This window comes from Choloepus didactylus, chromosome 8, assembly GCF_015220235.1.
Source record: "Choloepus didactylus isolate mChoDid1 chromosome 8, mChoDid1.pri, whole genome shotgun sequence".
NCBI classification, from domain to species: Eukaryota; Metazoa; Chordata; class Mammalia; order Pilosa; family Megalonychidae; genus Choloepus; species Choloepus didactylus.
The window spans coordinates 61,818,932-61,844,650 of NC_051314.1; the positions used below are offsets into that span (position 1 = coordinate 61,818,932).

The 25,719-nt window shown below is 42.5% G+C and overlaps 2 pseudogenes; one reads left to right on the forward strand and one right to left on the reverse strand.

The window, feature by feature from the left end:
* Positions 1 to 11,002: 11,002 nt before the first annotated feature.
* Positions 11,003 to 24,762, reverse strand: LOC119541770 (annotated as a pseudogene).
* On the forward strand, positions 21,985 to 23,535 carry LOC119541769 (annotated as a pseudogene).
* Positions 24,763 to 25,719: the final 957 nt, after the last annotated feature.

Sequence of the window (25,719 nt, forward strand, 5' to 3'; positions counted from 1 at the left end):
CTCTTATAGGCATTTAGCTTTGGTATATTGCCTTTGTTACATTAAAGAAATCATAATACAATGTTTCTATTAGCCATAGTCTCTAGTTTGCATTGATTGTATTTTTCCCCAATATCACCCTATTTTTACCACCTTGCAAGGTAGACATTCATTTGTTCTCCCTCATGTAAAAACCTATTTGTACATTTTATCACAATTGTTGAGCACTCAAGGTTTCATGGAGTTATACAGTCCCAGTCTTTATCTTTCCTCTTTCCTTCTGGTATCCCTCATACTCCTAACCTTCCTCTTTCAACCAGACTCACAGTCATCTTTGTTCATTGTACGTATTTGTTGTGCTACCATCACCCAAAATTATATACCAAACCTCTCACTCCTGTCTTTTCCTATCTGTCTGTAGTGCTCCCTTTAGTATTTCCTGTAGAGCAGGTATCTTGTTCACAAACTCCCTCATTGTCTGTTTGTCAGTATGTTTTAAACTCTCCCTCATATTTGAAGAACAGTTTTGCTGGATATAGAATTCTTGGTTGGCATTTTTTTTCCTTCAGTATTTTAAATATACCACACCACTTCCTTCTTGCCTCCATGGCTTCTACTGAGAAATCTTCACATAGTCTTATCAAGCTTCCTTTGTATGCGATGGATCACTTTTCTCTTGCTGCTTTCAGGATTCTCTCTTTGCTTTTGAAGTTTGATAACTGATTATTAAGTGTGTTGATGAAAGTCTATGCAGATATATTCTGTTTGGGGTATGCTGTGCTTCTTGGCTCTGTAATTTTATGTCTTTCATAAGAGATGAGTAATTCTCAGTGATTATTTCCTTTATTATTGCTTCTGCCCCCTTTCTCTTCTCTTCTCCTTCTGGGACACCCATGACACATGCATTCATATGCTTCATGTTATCATTCCCTGAGACATTGCTCATATTTTTCCGTTCTTTTTCCTATCTGTTCTTTTGTGTGTAGGCTTTCAGATGTCTTGTTCTCCAGTTCCTGAGTGTTTTCTTCTGCCTCTTGAACTCTGCCATAGTATGTTTCCATTGTGTTTTTCATCTCTTGTGTTGTACCTTTCATTTCCATAGATTCTGTCAGTAGGTTTTCAAACTTTCCATTTCAACCTTATGTTCACCCTGTTTTTCCTTTATATCTTTGAACTCTTTTGCCATACCTTCCCTGAATTCATTGACTTGGTTTTTGATATGATTTAGCATATTTCCTTGAAAATCTTTAATTGATTGTTTCATTAAGGTGAAACAATATCTCAAGTCTGTCTTAAATAAGGTGTAAGTTTGTTCCTTTGACTGGGCCATATCTTTGTTTTCCTTAGTGTAATTTGTAGTTTTCTGTTGTCTAGGCATCTGGTTTCCTTGGTTACCCCAATCAGATTTTCCCAGACCAGAATGGGTTCAAGTCTCAGAGTGCGGCTATATTCAGAGTCACATTTCCTTGAGGGTGTGTCTTAGAAGAGTGACAGACTTTTGTGTGAGGCCTCTAGCAACTGTGTTTTTCCTAACCTGCCTAGAAGGTGGTGCCTGTCAGCCTGTCACTCCTGAATGGTGTAGGGAGGTGTGGCCCTTTTAATTCTTACCTTAGTTTGTTTCTTTTTTGGCTATTTTCCCCCAGTCCCTGGAGTCTGAGTTCTGAAGGATGGGCCTGAACTAGAGCTGGGCCCCACCTCCTTCCTCTCAGGGAGGATACACACCATAGAGAGTTATCTTCTGCATTTGAATAGCTCCTTTGTCTCTCTGACTCTGTTAACTCCATCCCTGTCTGGGTCAGAGTACTGCAAACTGAAAATGGCTGAGGCTCTTTCCACTGAGCCACTCTGGTTGAGAAAGAGAAAAAGAAATCCCCTTTTCAGAGTCAGTCCATGGCCCCCCAGTTTCTCCCATTAGTAACAGAGAGCACCTGGTCTTCTGGGCTCCCTTTCCCAGGGCACAGGTGTTTTCTGGCTCTCTAAGGTGAGTCTCTAAAAGCCTCTTTGTTTTCTCTTTTTTTAAATTATATTTTTCAGTCAGTCCCTCCTCCTCTCCACTGGTAGCAACCTCAGGGTACTTTGCTGCTTGTTAAAGGTTTGCCTATGTTTGTAGCTTGTTTTCAGCAGTCCACATTTTTAAATTAAAACCCAAGTTGGAGCTGAGCTGAGCTATATTCACTTGCTCCAAGAATGCTGCTTTCTCCCACAGTAAGGTCCTGCAGCACAGCCTGCCATAGAGGGAGGGGCTCCTAGCATGGGTCCACAGTTTTTATTTACAGATTTTATGCTGTGATCTCAGCCATTACACCAAATCCAGGTTGGTGTATGATGTGTGTGTAGTGGGTTGTCCCCCAGCAATTGTCCCAGATTATTTACTAGTTGTTCCTGGATGTTTATTAGTTGCTTCAGGGGACTAACTAAATTCCACACCTCTCTATGCTGCCACCTTGTCTCTCCTCTCCCTGTAATAAGTTTTAAAGTCAGGAAGTATGAGTCCTCTGAGTTTATTCTTCTTTTTCAAGATGCTTTTGGCTATTCAAGTTCCCTTATCATCCAAACAAATTTGATGATTGAAGAAAAAGCCAGATTAGAAAGAGGAAAAAGAGAATGGGAGGTGAAGAAGTGGAGTTGGCTTCTGAGACACTCCTAGAAGTCTTGCCATAAAAAGGAGCAGAGAATGAACTTGTAGTAGGAGGGTGTTGGAGGGTCAACAGAAGGTACTTTGTAAGATGGGAGGTATGGACAATGATGGGAATGATCCAGCAAATAGGGAGAAACCCAGGATGCAGGAACACTCAGCCTACCTTGGAATAGTTGGAAGGAATGGACTGAGGACACAAGCGGAGACACCACCTACAGCAGGAGCAGGGGTCTTTTGCCCAGATGACAGGGAGCCAGGGAGGATGGGCCCAGGGGAGTGTCTGTTGGCTGGTTTGGTGGCAAGGAGGAGAGAACTTGTGTAGTTTTCTTCTATTCTTTCAGTGTAATATGAGGCCAAGTAATCTGAGAGCAGAGGTGAGGAGTCTAGTGGGGGTGCTGGGGCTTTGCAAAGAGAGGAGGAGAAGTAAAGTGGTAATAGCAGTTTGGACAGTGGGGAGACCAACACAAAAGGACTGCCAGGCAGACTTGAGTGTCCATTTCAGATTATTTGCAGTTATGAATTTAAAGTGAGACCTGTCAGGTTGCTTTTCAATTTTCTCAGGCTATATCTAGCTGTTTAGGTACAGGTGAGGATATAGGAAATATTGAGTGCCTAATCTTTTTTTTTTTTTAATACCTATTGTTTTTCTTCAGAGACACTAGATGGGTCTTAAAGAAGAACAAGAATTTGATGCAAAGTCTTTAATGATGTTTGCATTTTTTACAACATACATAATTTTGCACTCTATAATTAATTATCCATTGTTTCAATACTTGCAAATTCATCTGCCTCAGGGCTTAGTCATGATATCTGAATCTAAATCAATAAAATTAAGGAACAGCAACAGCTCATCTAATCATCTTTTTATTCCTTCATGATCAGCAGGATACATATGACAGTTCCTAAAGGTCTATTATAGATTGATACATAAATTGTGAGCCTTCTTTTATAGCAGCATATAATCAAGATTTCTAGGAAAGTATTTAAACCAAAGGTCACACAGTTTATGAAAACCAAATTTTTTATTCAGGCCATTAACCCATACCTACTTTTAGCCATTTTTCAACCTGCTCTTTTAAGAATGTTATATTGCCCAGCAAATAGTGTTCTTCACTGCTTTGGAGATGACTGAACAGATGAAGGCATCAGATTCCTACACAGTTGGGGTGTTGTCTAAGAACAATTTGTTTTATGATAGTCTTTTGTTGTATGTATTAGTTAGGGTTCCCTAGGGAAACAGAATCAATGAGAGATATCTATGACTATAAAACTTATAAAAGTGACTCATGCAACTGTGGTTATGCATGAGTCCAAATTCTGTAGGGCAGTCAGAAAACTGTCAACTCCAAGGAAGATGTCCAATGAACTCCTCAGGAAATGAACCAGCAAATTCAATGAACTCCTCAGGAAATGAACTGGGATCTTCAACGAACGTGTTCGATGAACTCCTCAGGAAACAAACCGGCAACTTCTACGAACTCCTCAGGAAACGCTTCACTGGGCAGCTGAAGAAGAAGTGAAGGTCCTCCATCTGTCTTGCTCATAAGTCTTCAACTGATTAACTGGATTAAATCCAGCCAATTGCATTCTCTCATTGTGGAAGACATGCCCTTAGGTGAGTCATCAGTCACAGCTGTAGTCAATTGACTGATGATTTAATAAATCAGCATGTTGGTTTATTAACCAGCCACAAACATCCTCATGGCAATTGTTAAGCCAGTGCTTGCTTGACCAGACAGCTGGGTACTATCACCTGGCCAAGTTGACACATGAACCTAACCATCAGCATCCACCCCTTGTCAACTTGTCAGTTATGCACATCACTTAAAACCATACTTTATCTCTAAGTAGATAATAATAACAGACATACATTTTGCCTAACAATACTCTGCTGTGCAGCGTACAACTGGAAATGCACTAAATCTCTCCAGAATAGGGTGCAAGTCCTTGGGTGACATTAGCTCTTAAAATTGACTTCCTTTAGCTTAAATACAGCAAAATGAACAGTATAGGTTATGCCATATGATAAGGAGATAAGACAGAGAAGAAAGCAAAGATATTTGCTTTACAGACAAATATAAACATAATCATAACAAAACATGGAGGAAATATTCATGCCATCATAGTTCTCATTTCTGTAATTGGTCACATGGCCATAATTCATATTTATCACTACCTTCTTCCACTACCCATTCCATGTTCCCTTTACCCTCAGCAAGCACTTCAGCTGGCCGTGGTTCTTTGCCTGGTGGGGTGACCCAAACCTTCATTCCTGAATTTTCTTGGCCATTGGTAGTCCTGCCTGGATTGGGTTGTTGCAGTTTTCCATTGACTTTAATCACAGGGCATGGTAGTACTAAGAGACGCCCTAGGGGATCTCCTGTATTCCAGGAAAACTCTTCTTTACTTCCATTGTGTAGTTGCAGTGCTATTTCCCCTTGATAGTCAGGATCAATCACCCCAGCCAGTACAGTAGCACCCTTCCTTGCCTGTTGATTCAGAGGCATAAGAAGACCAAAATGGCCAGGTGGCAGTCTTAACTTCCAGTTCAATGGGATTATTGTGTTTCCTGGTGGAAGCACCCCTCTTTTTGGGACCAAGACCTGTAGACCAGCAGAGCTTAAGCTTGCAGGAACAGGAAGCAAAAATTTACCTAGTGGATCACTAGGAGTGATAATGAGTGGTGCCACTCCTGTTTCCACCCCTTGATTCCTGGACCCATGAATCCTGGCTATGAGAGAAACAGAACCATAGAGTGGATGCTCATTCAGAGCATACACAGCCTCCTGGAGAACATTGCCCCAGCCCTGCAAGGTATTGCCACCTAGTTGGTGCTGTAGTTGAGTCTTCAACAGGCCATTCCACCGTTCTATCAACCCAGCTGCCTCTGGATGATGGGGAACATGGTAAGACCACAGAATTCCATGAGCACATGCCCAATCCCTCACTTCGTTTGCTATGCAGTGGGTTCCTTGGTCTGAAGCAATGCTGTGTGGAATGCCATGATGGTGGTAAGGCATTCTTAAGTCCACAGATGGTAGATTTGGCAGAAGCATGTCATGCAGGGAAGGTAAACCCATATCCGGAGTATGTGTCTATTGCAGTAAGAACAAATCACTGCCTCTTCCATGATGGAAGTGGTCCAATGTAATCAACCTGCGACCAGATAGCAGGCTGATCACCTCAGGGAATGGCGCCATATCGGGGACTGAGTGTGTGTCTCTGCTGCTGGCAAATTGGACACTCAGCAGTGGCTGTGGCTAGGTCAGCCTTGGTGAGTGGAAGTCCATGTTGCTGAGCCCATGCATAACCTCCATCCCTACCATCATGACCACTTTGTTCATGAGCCCATTGGGCAATGACAGGAGTTGCTGGGGAAAGAGGCTGATTGGTATCCACCAAATGGGTCATTTTATCCACTTGGTTATTAAAATCTTCTGCTGAAGTCACCCTCTGGTGAGCATTCACATGGGACACAAATATCTTCATGTTTTTTTGCCCACTCAGAAAGGTCTATCCACATACCCCTTCCCCAGACTTCTTTGTCACCAATCTTCCAATCATGTTCCTTTCAAGTCCCTGCCCATCCAGCCAAACCATTAGCAACAGCTCAGGAATCAGTATACAAATGCACCTCTGGCCAGTTCTCCTTCCAAGCAAAGTGAACAACCAGGTGCACTACTCGAAGTTCTGCCCACTGGGAGGATTTCCCCTCACCACTGTCCTTCAGGGACATCCCAGAAAGGGGCTGCAGTGCTGCAGCTGTCCACTTGTGGGTGGTGCCTGCATATCGTGCAGAACCATCTGTAAACCAGGCCCGAGTTTTCTCTTCCTCAGTCAACTTACTGTAAGGAACTCCCCAAGATGCCACAGCTGTGGGCTGGGAAACAGAAGGTAAGGTGGAAGGAGTGGGGGCCATGGGCATTTGGGCCACTTCCTCATGTAACTTACTTGTACCTTCAGGACCTGCTCAAGCTCTGTCTTGTATATACCATTTCCATTTTATGATGGAGTGCTGCTGTGCACACCCAAATTTATGGCTTGGTGGATCAGGCAATACCCAGCTCATGATAGGTAACTCAGGTCTCATGGTAACTTGGTGGCCCATGGTTAAGCGTTCTGTCTCTACTAAGGCCCAGTAGCAAGCCAACAGCTTTTTCTCAAAAGGAGAGTAGTTATCTGCAGAGGATGGTAAAGCTTTACTCCAAAATCCTAAGGGCCTGCATTGTGATTCTCCTATAGGAGCCTGAGAAAGGCTCCAAACAGCATCTCTATTTGCCGCTGACACTTCCAGCACCATTGGGTCAGCAGGATCATATGGTCCAAAGGGCAGAGCAGCTTTCACAGCAGCCTGGACCTGTCACAGAGCCTCATTTTGTTCCAGTCCCCACTCAAAACTAGAAGTTTTTCTGGTCACTTGGTAAATGGGCTGGAGTAGCACACCTAAATAAGGAATATGTTGTCTTCAAAATCCAAAAAGGCCAACTAGGTGTTGTGCTTCTTTTTTGGTCGTAGGAGGGGCCAGATGCAACAGCTTATCCTTCACTTTAGAAGGAATATCTTGACAGGCCCCACACCACTGGACACCTAGAAATTTTACTGAGGAGGAAGGTCCCTGTATTTTTGTGGGATTTATCTCCCATCCTCTGCCACACAAATACCTTACCAACAAATCTAGAGTAGTTGCTACTTCTTGCTCACTAGGTCCAGTCAACATGATATCATCAATATAATGGACCAGCGTGATGTCTCGTGGGAGGGAGAAATGATCAAGATCCCTGCAGACAATATTATGACATAGGGCTGGAGAGTTGATATAACCCTGAGGTAGCACAGTGAATGTAAACTGCTGGCCTTGCCAGCTGAATGCAAACTGTTTCTGGTGGTTCTTGCTGACAGCAATTGAGAAAAAAGCATTTGCCAGATCAATAGCTGCATACCAGGTACCAGGGGATGTGCTGATTTACTCAAGCAATGATACCACATCTGGAACAGCAGCTGCAATTGGAGCCACCACCTGGTTAAGCTTATGATAATCCACTGTCATCCTCTAAGACCCATCTGTCTTCTGCACAGACCAAATAGGAGAGTTGAATGTGAATGTGGTGAGAATCACCACCCCTGCATCCTCCAAGTCCTTAAGAGTGGCATTAATTTCTGCAATCCCTCCAGGAATCCAGTATTGCTTCTGTTTTACTATTTTGCTAGGCAGGGGCAGTTCTAGTGGCTTCCACTTGCCCTTTCCTACCATAATAGCCCTCACTCCATGAGTCAGGGAACCAATGTGAGGATTCTGCCAGTTGCTGAGTATGTCTATTCCAATTATGCATTCTGGCACTGGGGAAATAACCACAGAATGGGTCCAGGGACCCACTGGACCCACCATGAGATGGACCTGAGCTAAAACTCCATTGATCACCTGACCTCCATAAGCCCCAACTCTGACTGGTGGACCAGAGTGACGTTTTGGGTCTGTGGTAATTAATGTCACTTCTGAACCAGTATCTAATAATCCATAAAATATCTGATCATTCCCTTTTTCCCAATGCACAGTTACTCTGGTAAAAGGCTGTAGGTCCCCCTGGGGAAGGCTGGGAGGAAGATTAACAGCATGAATTTTTGTCAGTGTAACAGGGTCCTTCCCCAAGGGTACCCGGCCTTCCCTTCATTCAAGGGGCTCTGGATATGTAAACTGTATCAAGTCTGGGAATTGATTAAGGGGCCATGACTCTCTGTTTTTGTAATTCAAGGGAGACTTTTGTTCACATGACCTAGAATTCTTCTGCTTATATAGTTCAAACAAGAATTTAGTCGATTGCCCATCTGTTTTACTACTTGGTACTCCATGATCCACTAGCCAACTCCATAAGTCTCTGCAAGTCATATTAGTTTGATTGCTGTTTTGAGCCTGTTTTCTGTTATGGTAGCCATGCCCACCTTGTCTGTGGCAATTAACTGCAGCCACTTGGCTTCTGCCAACTCAGGACCCAATTATCCCCATTGTGTTTAAGGATTCCAGCTCAGTGATGGCAGTTCCTACAGTAATACCTGACCTACAGAGAAGGGCAACTACAGAGCTCTTCAGGGATGATGGAGCTAGTCTCACAAATTTATTCCTCACAGTCCTGGTAAAAGGTGTGTCCTCTGGACATTCCAGGGGTGTGTGAGCAGGTCTTCCATGATAAATCCACTCTAACATTCCAATCTCTCTAAGCCTTTGAATCCCCTCCTCCACATTGTACCAGGGCAGTTCTGGCATTTCAACCTCTGGTAATGCCGGCCACCTTTTGATCCATGTTTCAGCCAACCACCCAAACAGACTATTAACACCCTTTCTAACCCCTCGAGCTACAACATCGAATGCAGAATCTCTGCTTAGCGGGCCCATATCAGTAAATTCAGCCTGATCCAACCTTATATTCCTTCCACCATTATCCCACACTCTCAATATCCATTCCCACACATATTCCCCTGGTTTCTGTCTGTATAAGTTGGAAAACTCATACAGTTCCTTTGGAGTATAGCGTACCTCTTCATGGGTCACACTTTGTATCTCACCCTTCAGGGCCTCTTGGGACTTTAGTCTAGTTATAGGTCTTGAAGCAAAGACTGGTGGTGGGGGTGGGTCATGAAAAGAGTTAGAATTATCCCTCAAGCCATTTACCTCAGGACATTCTGTTGCATTTTCATCTCTTAAAACAGGATTAATCTCTCCAGCCAGAGGAGTGAGGGCTGCTTCCTCAAGGAAGGTGATTACAGGATTAGCAGGCACTGAAGGATTAATCTCTTTACGTGGAGTTTGGATGTTAGGCTCCTTAGGGCAGACTGGAGCTGGGGAAGCTGTTTCCTCAGGACAGCCCTCTACAGGTAAATCTAACAATGATTCAGCAGAATCCAGGGTTCCAGTATCCTCACTGCCATTATTATCAATCCATATGTCCCCATCCCAAGTTTCCGGATCCCATTCTTTTCCAATCAATGCCTTTACTTTAACAGCAGACACCCTGAGAGGTTGAGATTTTAGTTTACATTGTAAATCTGCTACTCACACAATGAGAGTCTGCATCTGGTTTTCAGAAACCTCAAGTCTGCGGGCACAGGAAATAAGATTTTCTTTCAGGGCACACATAGAAACCTTTACATCTGTCATATGGCATTTAAGTTTTGAATCTGAAGCCTTTAACTCACCCCTTTCTCTTACAACTTTATCCAACGTATCTAAGAGCAGCCAGCCAATATCATTGTACCACTTAATTCTGCAAAACTCTGTGAAGGTGTAGAAAACACTGTCACCTAGAGCCTTGCTTCATACAAGAGTATGATTAGGAGAATCAACGGTGCTATTTTGTGTATCTCCTTTGCCAGCTCATGCCATGGACTGTCAGTGCCCTCTTGATTATTGGAAATAGAGTCATTAGTGCCTTTGAATCTAATCAGAGTAGAAAATAAATTGTAAAAGCCCATTTTAAGATTCTGTTTCTCAAGAACCACTCCCAGCACCAAGTTGTATTAGTTAGGGTTCCCTGGGGAAACAGAATCAATGAGAGATATCTATGACTATAAAATTTATAAAAGTGACTCCCACAACTGTGGGTATGCATGAGTCCAAATTCTGTAGGGCAGTCAGCAAACTGTCAACTCCAAGGAAGATGTCTGATGAACTCCTCAGGAAACAACCCAGCAACTTTGATGAACTCCTCAGGAAATGAACTGGGATCTTCGATGAACGTGTTCGACGAACTCCTCAGGAAATGCTTCGCTGGGCAGCTGAAGAAGTGAAGGTCCTCTATCTGTCTTGCTTAAGTCTTCAACTGATTGATTGGATTGAATCCAGCCAATTGCATTCTCTCATTGTGGAAGACACATCCTTAGGTGAGTCATCAGTCTCAGCTGCAGCCAATTGACTGATGATTTAATAAACCAGCCTGTTGGTTTATTAACCAGCCACAAATGTCCTCGCAGCAACTGTTAGGCCAGTGCTTGCTTGACCAGACAGCTGGGTACCATCACCTGGCCAAGTTGACACATGAACCTAACCATAACATTGTATTTTAGCACATATTGAGGAATACCTGTATTATTTAAGATTAATTCTGGGTTATTTCTTTAAGAACTGAATATATTGGTGATGTATGTGATAACCAAGATTTTTAATAATTTTCAACAACATTAGTTCTATTAACAACCTGAAAAATATTGTAAACTTAACACCCAACAGTGAACATATTAGTAAACATAAGCCTTGGGAAGACAGAGCATATTTTGCTTCTCCTTTTGTAAATATGTTATTCATTTCAAGGGGAAAAAAATGGTTATGTGACCTGTCACTTAACTATTCCTTTATGTGAGAAAGAGGCAAAATGTGATGCAGAAGGAAAACTTCCGTTAAATGCCATAACCTTCAACATACTGAGGGAGATCTTGGTCGTGACAATAGATCCTCCATGCCTCCCTGTGGAGAAAGGTGAAACAAACTACAGAAAGGTTAAAATATCTTCATAGTAATGTATGTACTTCAAATCTTTGGGAGAATTAAGTGTTTTATCAATAAACAAAGCTTAAGCTATAGACAGATGCAGATACTATTTTTAATTAAGTGAGGTATGAATACAGAGGACTCCACTTGCCCCAAAGCCTCACTTGCACCAGGATGCTGAACTTATCTGTTGAATTATGCACTTTTACATCTGCAGTTACAATGTGTACTCACATTTCCTTGTTCTAAAAGTAATTCCAAGATTTGACAAGGTAGAGTGTGAACAAGCTTAAAGGTTGTATAAATCCTCTAAAATAAATTGGTGAGGAAGAAACATGAAATTCTGAATCAGTTAAGGTAGACTGTTTCCTCAAGGACCAACGTAATACTTTGTTTAGTTTAAAAGTAAAATTGCAATTTTTAATTCTCAGTATCATCCTTTGTGCTTTGAAATCCTCTCTGTAGAGGGCGATTAAGGTAGCATGTATAAAATCCACCCTCAGCAATGCCGGAAATATGCAACATGGCCGCCAGGGCTGATGCAACAACAGCTTAAGTTACCCTCAGCCTTCTTTACGGAAGTAGTTCGCGCCAAAAGTGCTAGTTCGCGCCAAAAGTGCTAACCTTACATCTGCCATCTACCCTAGCAACAGCAGCCACCAATCCTAGACCGCCACGAGCCCTTACTAGCCACTTCCCCTTCTCCTAGAGTATATATGCTCTGCCTCTTCAATAAAATTTTGCAGCTTGATCAGAAACCTGTCTTGCTGTCGTTCCTCGCGTCTCTTGTCCCATACCATTCCTCCCTCACAGGATTCGGAGTATCCATTGAACGTCCCGCGGGCCGGGACAAACTGGCGCCCAACGTGGGGCTCGGAGTTCTGTGAGAGACGGAACGCGGCACTCAAGGAGAGAGGTACCTCACACTCACCGCACCCGGGATCGCCGCGGGGAAGCGCGCTCACGAGACAGATCCGTTCACCAGTCGATCAGTGCCGGTGAAAGGAAGAAACAGAAGAAAAGAAAGCAACAAAAGGTAAGCCCCCACCCCCAACATGGGACAAGCAATCTCCCAACATGAATTATATATTAGTCAGGTCAAACAATCGCTCAAGGCACGAGGAACTAGAGTTAAGAAAAAAGATCTCACGCGCTTTTTTGATTTTTTGTTAAAAACCTGCCCTTGGTTCCCTCAAGAAGGTACTATAGACCACCAATGCTGGCTAAGAGTCGGCGACTGTTTAAAAGATTATTCCCGGACCTTTGGTCCTGAAAAGGTCCCGGTTACTGCCTTTTCTTATTGGAATCTAATTAATGAAATCTTAAGAGTCCATTCTTTAGCTCCAGACATTCAAAACCTCTGCAAAAAAGGAGAGGAAGCTTTAAGAGAGCACTCTTGTCCCGCTTCAGCATGCAGCTCAGTAATTATTAACATACCTGAGGATCCCCTAAACAAAAACCCCAACAGGGATAGGCCAAATACCCCAACCAGTCAAGCTAGTCTATCGCCCGATCAGCACAATATCGAACCAGAGGTTAAAATTTCTCCCTTTTTGGAGGAACCGGAGGCTAAAATCTCTCCCTCTTTGGAGATCAACTCCCTTCCTCCATTTCGGCCACCCCCTTACGCACCCGATTTTCCAAAACCATATTCTCATTTTTATTCAGTCACGTCCTTACCTCAGTTCCGCGCTTTGGAAGAGGCCACAGAAAACCTCCGGCTACACGCCGATAACTTTAGAGAAACTTTTAATCAAGAGCAGCTGTGAGCCGCCAATTTGCTCGCCGACCTCCGGTCGGCAACTCAGAGCGTTGCAGCCCTTGTGCTTCCAGAAAACGCCCACTCATCACGTCCCCTTTGCGCTCACCACACCTACGCCTTTCCAGTTACACGTAGTCAAACCCAAAATGGCGCCGGCAGCTCCCAAAATGGCGCTGCCAGCTCCCAAAATGGCGATTCTAGTAGCGAAAGCGAGGAAGAGGAACAATCAAATCCCCCTAGTTCTAACGAAGAAGAGCAGGAAGAAGCTAGTACTGCTTCAACAGTTAAATATAAAAAACTCAGTTTAAAATATTTAGAAAAATTAAAAAAGGCAGTGAGTGATTATGGCGCTACCGCCCCCTTCACGCTCACCCTATTAGAGAGTCTCAGTGAAAAGGAGCTCACTCCTAACGATTGGTCCCAATTAGCCAGAGCTGCCCTGTCCGGCGGCGATTTCCTGTTGTGGAAATCCGATTATGAAGAGCATTGTAAAAAGTATGCCACCCGTAATGCCTGTAAAGCCACCTCTAAAACCTAGACATTAAACAAATTTTTAGGTCAAAGCCCCTACCATCAGAATAATAAACAGGCTCAATTCCCGCCAGGTCTCTTAGCGCAAATACAAACGGCCGCGCTCAGAGCATGGAAAAAACTTCCGCAAAAGGGTGCCGCCACTGCCTCTCTTGCTAAATTAAGACAGGGACCTGATGAACCGTATAGCGAATTCCTTAGCCGCCTGCAAAACGTGGCTGAGCGCTTATTTGGGGCCAGCGAAAACGAAAGTGATTTTATTAAACACCTGGCCTATGAAAATGCTAACGCTGCCTGCCAAGCAGCAATCCGCCCCTTTCGTAATACCAATCTTAATAATTACATAAAGCTCTGTTCTGGCATTGGGCCCACTCAAACTCTTGGAATAGCCATTGGCGCCGCCCTTCAAAATTTTGCAGCGCAGCATAAAAATTTTACGGCACAAGCAAAGCCTCCAACATGCTATAACTGTAAGCAACCTGGCCATTTTTCAAAAAATTGCCCCGTGCCACAAACCAGTTCCTCCTTATTGCCGCCCTCTATTTGTCCCCGCTGTAAGAAGGGGTTCCATTGGGCATCTGAATGCCACTCTAACGCAGACATTAATGGCCAACCCCTTAAGCCTAAGCTCCAGGGAAACTTCCAATGGGGCCGGCCCCAGGCCCCAACCAGAATAAACCCAGGGGCAATACGGTTTGTTCAGCCATCCCCAGTCGCAGTACCTGCGCTCCCAACTATAAACCACGCTGCTATATCGCAGACTTATGGAGAGCAACAGCAGGAAGCGCAGGGATGGACCTCTGTACCACCTCCAAATCAATATTAACCCCAGAAAACAGTCCTCTCCTCATACCAACGGGAGTTTATGGACCACTGCCCCCAAATACCTTTGGCCTCATCTTAGGAAGAGCCAGTACCGCCCTTCACAGGATTCAAATCACCCCAGGTGTGCTGGATAATGATTTTAAGGGTGAAATAAAAATAATCGCAGCCACCTCAAGCAACATTGTCTCTATTCCTCCCGGCACCCGAATAGCACAGCTTGTAATCCTCCCCCTTCAATGCATTAACTCAAACTTCAAAAAAACCCAGCGCCCCACAGAGGGCCCTGGATCTTCCGATATTTTTTGGGCACAGCCAATATCCCATAATCGACCCATCTTACGATTAAAATTAAATGGTAAATCATTTGAAGGTATTTTAGACACAGGGGCTGACGCCACAATTATATCCTCAAATCACTGGCCTAAATCCTGGCCTCTCACGGCCGCTGCCACCCACCTACAGGGAATAGGAGAAGCCACAAATCCTCTACAAAGTTCACAAGCCCTAAAATGGGAGGATGAGGAAGGGAACGCTGGTACAGTTATACCATATGTTATCCCCCATCTCCCCGCTAATCTATGGGGCAGAGATATCTTAACTCAAATGAAAGTTTTTATGTGCAGCCCTAGTGATACAGTTACTGCTCAAATGCTCAAAATGAATTTTCTCCCTGGCAAAGGCCTAGGCAAAGCTAATCAAGGAATAAAACTGCCCATCTCTATAACACCTAATACAGGTAGAACAGGACTTGGGCTCCCCCAAAATTTAGCCTGATGGCCATTGACATCCCTGTACCCCATGCTGAAAAAATTTCGTGGAAATCCATAGAACCAGTATGGGTTGATCAATGGCCCCTGACTCAGGAAAAGACCCTAGCGGCTATAAAGTTAGTACAGGAACAGCTTAATGCCGGACATATTGAACCTACTCAGTCCCCTTGGAACACTCCTATTTTTGTTATAAGAAAGAAATCAGGTAAATGGAGACTGCTACAAGACTTGCGCGCCGTAAACAAAGCCATGGTACCCATGGGGGCGCTGCAACCCGGTCTCCCTTCACCAGTTGCTATCCCTATCAACTTTTACAAAATAGTTATAGATTTAAAGGATTGTTTTTTCTCCATACCTCTTCACCCAGAAGACAGGCAACATTTTGCCTTTAGTGTTCCTCAAATCAATTTTCAAGGCCCTATGCCCCGGTTTCAATGGAAAGTCTTACCACAGGGCATGGCCAATAGTTCAACCTTGTGCCAAAAATTTGTTGCTGAAGCCATTAACCCTATCAGGCAGCTATGGCCACAAATCTACATTCTTCATTACATGGATGATGTCCTATTAGCAGGTGAGGACGTAGATAAATTACATTTTTGCTTTCAAGACCTTCTTAAAAATTTAACAGCAAAAGGTCTTCAAATAGCCCCTGACAAGGTACAAACCTCAGACCCTTTTTCTTATCTAGGGTTCGAACTTTGGCACCAACAAGTTTTAACACCCTGCATTCAATTGCGAACCTCCCATTTGCTAACGTTGAATGACTTCCAAAAACTCTTGGGAGACATTCAATGGCTTCGCCCCTACCTAAAACTACCCACTGAAACTCTCCTACCACTCTTTAATATTTTGAAAGGAGATGCAAGTCCCTCCTCTCCCCGAAGCATAACTCCAGAGGCAATGCAAGCGCTTACCATCATAAATCAAGCTATCCAAAATCAAACTTGCTTTCAAATAAACTACCACCAGCCTTTAATTTTTATAATTCTTAATACAATTCACACACCTACAGGCGTATTCTGGCAATCCAATTTAAAACAACCAAACGGGCGAGGCCACCCACTACTCTGGGTTCACCTCCCAGCTACTCCAACAAAAGTGCTCTCGCCATACGTTGCTCTTATAGCTGCCCTCATAATTAAAGGCCGGCAAACTAGCCGCCAACTGTTTGGAAAAGATCCCGATTCCCTTATTGTCCCATACACCCAAGATCAAATCCATTGGCTTTTCCAAACCAGCGATGAATGGGCTATTGCATGCTCTTCATTCCTAGGTGATATTGATAATCATTACCCAAACGACCCATTAATCCAGTTCGCTAAAATCCATCAATTCACTTTCCCAAAGATCACTAAAGCAAAACCCATAGACTCTGCTACCTTAGTCTTTACTGATGGTTCAGCAAATGGGACCGCAGCATATGTCATCCAGGGTCAAGCATTTTCCGTGCGCTCTCCCTATACCTCAGCTCAACTTGTCAAGCTCTATGCAGTCCTGCAGGTTTTTTCCCACCTTCAAAACCAACCTTTTAATTTATACACTGATAGCGCGTACATAGCTCAGTCTGTACCACTATTAGAAAGAACTCCATTTATCAAACCATCCACCAATGCAGTCCCCTTATTTTCAAAGTTACAAAAATTAATTCTCAAACGGCAGCACCCCTTTTTTGTGGGACACCTCCGTACCCATCAAAATCTACCAGGTCCTCTTGCAAAAGGTAATGCGCTAGCAGATGCTGCCACTCAGTTAATATGCCCCAATCTCTGCGATTCTCTAACCTTAGCTTCCCAAGCCCATGCCCAACACCACCTAAATGCAAACACCCTCCGCCTAAAATTTAATGTTACAAGGGAACAAGCAAGGGAAATTGTTAAAGCCTGCAAAAACTGTGTAACCCAACTGCCAGTCCCTCATTTAGGAGTTAACCCAAAAGGGCTTATCCCAAATGAAATCTGGCAAATGGATGTCACGCACTTTGCCAGCTTTGGGCAACTCAAATATATTCATGTTTGCGTTGACACATATAGTGGATTTATTCAAGCTAGTTTGCAAACAGGAGAAGCTTCAAAACATGTTATTTCTCACTTGCTACATTGTTTCACCATTTTAGGCCAGCCTAAAACCATTAAAACAGATAATGGACCTGGGTATACTGACAAAAATTTTCAAACCTTCTGTCAACAATTACAAATCAAGCATACTACAGGAATACCGTATAACTCCCAGGGGCAAGGCATAGTAGAACGAGCACATCGCACCCTAAAAAATGCTCTGTGCCGTTTAGCCGAAAGTACTCTCAATCTCACCAAACAACGACCTCGAGACCTTTTACATCACGCTCTTTTTGTTCTTAACTTCCTAACTCTGGATGATGAAGGACAATCTGCAGCTGACAGACATTGGCGTCCCAAAACACAGATGCAACAAGCCACTGTTATGTGGCGTGACCCCTCAACATCAAAATGGAATGGACCTGACCCCGTTATCATCTGGGGATGAGGTTCTGCTTGCATATATGACCAAGAAAAAGAGGGTCCTCGCTGGCTTCCAGAAAGACTAATTAGACATATTAATCCTCCACTGTCAAAACAAGCCCCAAAATCCCCCCTTCCCTTTAACAATAACCTTTCCAGGGAACAAACCCCTCCCTGAGAAAAAATTTCTCTCCTTTTTTCTCTTCCAGCACGTTGCCAACTTTGCTGTAGCCTGCCCAGAACACGCCCAACCTACGTGCAGCCGGCAACCAAAAAAGGCCCAACTTACAGGTGTTGCTGGCCTAGGCACCGGAATCGCCTCTGTCGTTCTCCAAAACCAAGGCTTCTCCCACCTAAGAGCTGCTATAGATGAAGATTTAGCCCGCATTGAAACCTCCATCACCCATCTTGAAAAATCCCTTATGTCCCTATCGGAGGTTGTTCTCTAAAACAGGAGAGGCTTAGATCTGCTTTTCCTTAAGCAAGGAGGGCTTTGTGCTGCACTAGGCAAAGAATGTTGCTTTTACGCTGACCATTCTGGCATAGTTAAGGATTCCATGACCAAACTTAGGGAAGGAATTGAAAACCGCAAACATGAGCGAGAAACCCAAGGAGGTACCTCCTGGGGGCTTAACGGAATTCTCCCTTACCTTCTCCCTATATTAGGCCCCTTTATAACCATACTCCTTATAATATCTTTTGCACCTTGGACCATAAAAAAAATAATACAGCTAGTTAAGGACCAAGTTGATTCTGCCCTAGGCAAGCCTATTCAAGTGCATTATCACCGGCTTCACCTCGCTGACCAAGGTGTGGATCCAGAAAATCTGCCTGCTACCCACCCTTTCGGGTAAGAAAGCCCCCTCCTATGGGAGCAGCATATAACTCGAAAGTGCTTCTAGCTTATGCTATGATTGGTACCGCTGGGTGCGAGGCAAAGCACTGCAAAGGAGGGTCAAAACAATTAAAGGCCATTTTCGAGCTCCTTGAGAAGTATGCCTCATTTGCATAGGGGTTCGCTCTGCACAAATTCCCCTCCCCAGAAAAACAGAGCCACAAACAACTTGGGGAATGAGGCCTCTACTTCCCCCAGCAGGTTAATGCCAAAAGAATGCTCAATCAGCATTCTTCCTCCATCCTTTTGAAAAACAAAGGGAGGAGAAGTAGAGGGCGATTAAGGTAGCATGTATAAAATCCACCCTCAGCAATGCCGGAAATATGCAACATGGCCGCCAGGGCTGATGCAACAACAGCTTAAGTTACCCTCAGCCTTCTTTACGGAAGTAGTTCGTGCCAAAAGTGCTAGTTCGCGCCAAAAGTGCTAACCTTACATCTGCCATCTACCCTAGCAACAGCAGCCACCAATCCTAGACCGCCACGAGCCCTTACTAGCCACTTCCCCTTCTCCTAGAGTATATATGCTCTGCCTCTTCAATAAAATTTTGCAGCTTGATCAGAAACCTGTCTTGCTGTCGTTCCTCGCGTCTCTTGTCCCATACCATTCCTCCCTCACAGGATTCGGAGTCTCCGTTGAACGTCCCGCGGGCCGGGACACCTCTCTTGCTACACATGTCAACACTGGGGTAAAATAGTCTTAGTACTTGAAAACACACCATGCACTAATGCCTTGTGGATCACTGACAATCCTTGCACACTTTACATCTTCTATGATGTCATCTGCAGCAAATCTGAGAAGGAGGCAGTGAGGAATGAAAACAACTGTCTTAGAAATTGTATTATAAGTTTAGGTTCAGTCAGTTTTACTTTATTAGACAGAGGCAGAAATACCAGGAACTTATTTTCTGAGACTCCAAATATCTATGAATATAGGGGGAAAGTGTTCCCTTCATTGCATCTCATTGGGCATGCAATAAAGCATCTGCTTATTGTTTAACAAAGTCATTGGAAACTCTGGAATTATTAACTAATATGATGGAAGGTCCTCTTTGTACCAGGTGCTGTAAAAAAAAACTGGACTAGTAATTTTTTATACAGCAGTTGCATTTCTGGGAATTTATACTAAAAAATAATAAGATGAAATACATCCAAAGAATATGTACAAGGCTTTTCATAATTTTAAAAAAGGGAAAAAGGGAGAACTAAGTGTTTGACCATAGGAATGGATCAAAAATTGTGGAATATTCACATGATGCAAATCTAGACGTGATCTTAAAATCCTAATGCAGACAGATCTCTATTTGTTGATATGGAAATTATTGTCAGATATAGAAAGAAATTGTAAAGCTGTGTATATGTTAAAATTTTACTTTTCTAAAAGTATATACTGTTTACATATTTGTATGTGTGTATATCAGATGTGCAGGATATAGTTCTACAGCCATGTACATGATTGATATATATTCTAGAAGAATAAGTACCAAAAAACTGTCAGTGGTTATAAATCACTGGGTAGTAATATGGAGGATGATATTTTCCTTATCTGTATTTTCTGATTTTTATTCACTGTCCACAGATGATTATATAATCCAAAGTATTTAAAAATTAAATTATCTGGATTTAGACAAAGAATATTCTAAGACTAATCTTCATTAGAAATTTATCATTTAAAAATGTAAGAAATTAAGTTTGCAATATTTATATCAAGTATTATATGCCCTAAAGACTCCACATGTTATTTCTATTGTTATATGAGTTCAATAAGCTGTTTAATACACCCAAAATAAATAACTCCATAAATTAAATCCTTAGGTATGATAATGATATATAGGAACTGTATTTTTTGGAGCTGCAAACTAAGGAATTTAAAAATGACATATCATAATATCTTTAACTCAATTTAAAATCCTTAAGGAAAATATATATATGGGTGTGTGTGTGTGTGTGTGTGTGTATATATCATTAAGCCAAATATATATACACACACACACACACACATACATACACATACATACACAGGTATGAAACAAATATGGAAAAATGTTAGCAAATAATAAAAATACATGATGGGCATAGGAATATTTATTATAATAATGTCTCTAATTTTCTATATATTTAGAATATTTCATAAGAAAAAGTCAAAACCAACCAAAAAGGACACACAAACAAATTATCCCTAAACCTACCCAAAGTAAATGGAAAGATGACATTGTTCTTGAAAAACTATTATTAAAGTCATTTATAATAAATTAATAGGCCATTCCAAAGACATTTATACACTAAAAATCACTAAGCTTTTATGATCCCAGATCTTTAATTTCTTACTTTGGGAATTATGAGGTAGATAACACTGAGCATCTAGAACTTGAGAAGGAATTATTCTAGGTGCCTGGTGAAATTTTCCAGGATTTTTTAGTGTTGAATCTCTATTCTTGTAAAATATAACCCATGAGTCCTGTGCCATCACTCATACATGACTTGTCTTACCACTGCAGGATGTACCACAGCCATTAACTGCTTCTGGGGTTTTGCCATCATTACACCAATATCGGCTACTGATCTGAAAAATCCCATAATTGGTGCTTTGGTCTACAGGATTGTAGTTTGTAGCTGTTGTGTGATAATCACTCTCCCATTTGGCCAAACACATCCCTGAAATAATTTATTTTTAGTAATAAGGACACAACATCAAATCATTAATATTGTGTACCAAAATCAGTTCTATTTAGCTAATTCTACTTTACTAATGATTAACCTTATAAGTTTAAAGATGTATTCAGCTTGCAAAATACTGTAAACACTTGAGTTAAAGGGCCCCTAAGAGAATCCTTGTGTGATGCCAATCACCTTATAACACTAATGAAACAAGATAAAATGCATTTACAAATGTTTAGGAAGATATTTCTTCTGTTGCCTTTACCCTTTCCCCATCCCTAGAATAGAAAAATCAGCAGGCTTGTTTATTGGATTTTGTAAATTCATAGTTGATATTTAGGCTGAATGGAAAAACTTTTGATTATAAGAAATAAGAATTTTCTGAGAGAAAGGAAGTTTCTTAGAATCGCTAAAGGTAGATTTCAATAGTCAGAATCTGGAACACAAGAGTTAGAGAATAGGAAAGAATATTTCATCTATCCACTCATTCATCCAAAAATAGGGATTCACAGGAAAAACTTGCATTGAGTCCAAGAAGTACAGTGATTATGTTGAGAAATATGAACTAAAATATAAAGTGACTTTTAATTGGGGCACAACTTGATTGTGGGGAAGAAAATGAAAAACAGCGCGATGATGGCGGCGACCATCCTGTGGTGAGCTAGCGGATTCTCTGCTCGTCCTTCGGAGTCCCTCGCGCTCCCTGCAGACCCAGTGGCTGGGGCCGGCCGCGTGAGGGAGCACGGCGGCCCGAGCTCGCGGGAAAAGCCGCAGTCGCGAGGGCAGCGGCGCGGCCCGGGGCCAGGGCTGGGGGAGAGCTAGCTTCGCTGGGCGAATGTGACAAGCCCCCACCCCCACCGCCTTCCTCTCGAGTGCGCGAGGAGCGTGGCGACCCCCGGGCCCGGCCAGGCCACAGACCCCGCCCAGCGGCCAGCACCGGAGCAGGCCCAGCAGCGGAGCAGCGCGGCGGCATCATGCAGGTCATCCTGAAGACCCTCCAGCAGCAGACCTTCAAGATCGACATCGACCCGGAGGAGACGGTGAAAGCACTGAAAGAGAAGATTGAATCTGAAAAGGGGAAAGATGCCTTTCCAGTGGCAGGCCCAAAATTAATTTATGCAGGCAGAATCCTTAATGATGATACTGCTCTCAAAGAATATAAAATTGATGAGAAAAACTTTGTGGTGGTTATGGTGACTAAGCCAAAAGCAGTGACAGCACCAGCACCAGCTACAACTCAGCAATCAAATCCTGCCATTGCTGCTACAGTTACTTCCTCTACAGCAGCAGCCGCAGCTCAGGCTCCAACCCCTGCCCAGCTTTGGCTCCCACTTCCACACCTACACCCATCACTCCAGCGTCACCAACAGCATCTTCTGAACCTGCACCTGCTAGTGCAACTAAACAGGAGAAACCTGCAGAAAAGCCAGCAGAGACACCAGTGGCTTCTAGCCCAACATCAACTGACAGCATATCAGGAGATTCTTCTCAGTCAAACCTTTTTGAAGATGCAACAAGTGCACTTGTGACAGGTCAGTCTTATGAGAATATGGTAACTGAGATCATGTCAATGGGCTATGAACAAGAGCAAGTAATTGCAGCCCTGAGAGCCAGTTTCAACAACCCTGACAGAGCAGTGGAGTACCTTTTGATGGGAATCCCTGGAGATAGAGAAAGTCAGGCTGTTGTGGACCCCCCTCAAGCAGCTAGTACTGGGGCTCCTCAGTCTTCATCAGTGGCTGCAGCAGCAGCAACTATAACCGCAACAACTACAACAACAAGTTCTGGAGGACATCCACTTGAATTTTTACGAAATCAGCCTCAATTCCAACAGATGAGATAAATCATTCAACAGTATCCTTCCCTGCTTCCAGCATTGCTACAACAGATAGGTCGAGAGAATCCTCAGTTACTTCACAAATTAGCCAACACCAGGAGCATTTTATTCAGATGTTAAATGAACCAGTTCAAGAACCTGGTGGTCAGGGAGGAGGGGGTGGAGGTGGCAGTGGAGGAATTGCAGAAGCTGGAAGTGGTCATATGAACTACATTCAAGTGACGCCTCAGGAAAAAGAAGCTACAGAAAGGTTAAAGGCATTAGGATTTCCTGAAGGACTTGTGATACAAGCATATTTTGCTTGTGAGAAGAATGAGAATTTGGCTGCCAATTTTCTTCTACAGCAGAACTTTGATGAAGATTGAAAGGGACTTTTTTATCTCACACTTCACACCAGTGCATTACACTAACTTTGTTCACTGGATTGTCTGGGATGATTTGGGCTCATATCCACAATACTTGGTATAAGGTAGTAGATTGTTGGGGGTGGGGAGGGAGGGATCTAGGACATAGGGCAGAGATAAATACAGCGCATGTCTGCTTATTGGCAGATGCTGCAGATCCACACAGTGTGTAAAATATTATACAACCAAAAATCAGCTTTTGCAGGTCTTTATTTCTTCTATAAAATAGTAAGTAACTTTTCCTAGGTTTCGCTCTTTTTAGTGTACTAGATCCAGAAATTTAGTGTAATGCCCTGCTTTATATTTCTTTGACTTAACATTGGTTTCAGAAAGAATCTTTCCTACCTAGAATCTACAGTCTCTATTTCTTGGTGACACTGAATAATGGCTTTGTGAAACTGGGAAAATTTTTGGAGCAACTGTAAATAGAAATGCCAAATTATTGATGGTTATTGTTGCTGCTTCAAATAAGTATGAAATTAATATGTTAGGAAGCCCATTCTTTCATGTTAAATACCTGGGGTATGAGGGTGAGGAAGAAGGGGTACCTTTTCTTAAAATGAAAATAATTACTGCTATTTTAAAATTCTTGATCATTGAATGTGATGAGACCCTTCTAACATGATTTGAGAAGCTGTACAAGTATAGGCAGAGTTATTTTCCTGTTTACATTTTGTTTGTTTGTTTTTTGGGAAAAAATTGGTAGGTGTCTAATTACTGTTTACTTCATTGTTATATTGCAGTAAAAATTTTAAAACAAAAACAAAACAAAACAAAAAAAAAATCAGAAGGGTAAATAAGAATAATAAAACATCATTTCATGCTCAGTTTCAGGGATCCTCATATAACACAGTCCTGAAGGGAAATAAGTTCCTAATCCCCTTTGAATGGAGAGGTCAACTTAATTTTTAAATTTTTGCTGTAAAAAATCCCATGTCATGACTGGGGAATTAAAAGAAAAAAGTATGCATCACTCTAGGTTCTCAGAACTGAAGTTTTAAATGGGAAATGCCTGGAATCAAGTATGTATGACTTGACAGAGATATTCCAGGTCCCCAAATATATCTTTTAGCTCAGCCTACAATGTGCCATTGAGTCTGAGGCATGTGGCAAATTCAGTGGAACCAGAAAAGAACAACAGGTCCTACCGTACTTAGAATGATAGGATTTTGCCTTTCCATGCCCTTGTCCCTGCATCTGGTATCGCTGAGTATACAGGAACAAGTTGATGTTTTTAACCCTTGTAAGTAAACAAAACCTCAAAGAATTAAAAAAAAAATCCATTCAGTGAAAGACCCTTTTGATTGTCCTCCTGTCTTAGAATCTGTTCCCCTTCTGGACAACTATGTGAAAGCAAGAAGAAGAGCAGATTTACAGTTTGGCAGGCTAATTCCCTCATAGCCATCTAATTTGTACTCTTTCAGAGTTCTGGCCAAGTCACACTATTCATATATCTTGCCCTGGACAGTGACAGAAAGGAGGAGAAGCCCCAGAACAAGGAGAGCCTTCATGTTGACTGGGAAGCCGACCTCTAAGCTGAATAGGGCAAGATGATCCCAGCATTTAACATCTGTTAATGTCCTTCTTTACCCAATGGTTTGGGGCCTCCACCCTTTGAGCTATGTGGAAGGCAAGAATTGTTTATTGGTACACTGACATAAAAATGCTTTTTTTTTTTTTTGATGATTGATAGCATGATGTCCTAAGAATTACCAACAAGAAAATGATGAAATGACATTGCTTAAAGACGTGGTTCAGGAAAAACTGGAAAGATGCACTGTGTCCAAAACAGGAAGTTTTTCTATTTTATTATGAATTTGAGCAACAATAAAAAATAAAACATGTAATGAACATTTTATACTGCTTAAAATGAGCCCTGATCCACCATTTGTTTTCAGGAATTTGTCATGTGTGCATTCACTATTTTGTATTCATCTTTTTCCTTAAAATTATTTTGTATACACTTTTCTATGAATGGATATGATGCATATGCCTGTCATTTTAACAGGTAGTCCAAAGAACTGCTACGCGGAATGAAGAGAACTTCATTAACAGTAAAACAATTCACGAATAGGGCAATACCAGTTAAAAGGTATGTTTCCAAAGTGGTGGGAGTGTGGGGCATTGGGAGAAGAAGGAAACTTGTCCAAAACTGACTTTTCAGAAACCAGGCCTTTTTTTCCTGTGTTATTCACTGTAAGTCTCATCCTCCAAGCTTCGAATTTCTGAAGACTGTGTCAGAGTAGGGTGTTTGTGTCCCTCCTTTGCTGACAACCATTTTGAAACACACCTGCTCTCCTGCTTTGCACCTAGCAATGAAACTCTTTCTCTCTTTGAAAGCTCAGTGTCTCAGGAATCGGTCCTTGACTGCATTGGACAAAGAATTCACCACCTTGGTTTGGTAACAAAAAGGTCCAGTGTCATGTCCCATGGAAGAGGTAATGAAACTGGAAAAATGGATCCTATTA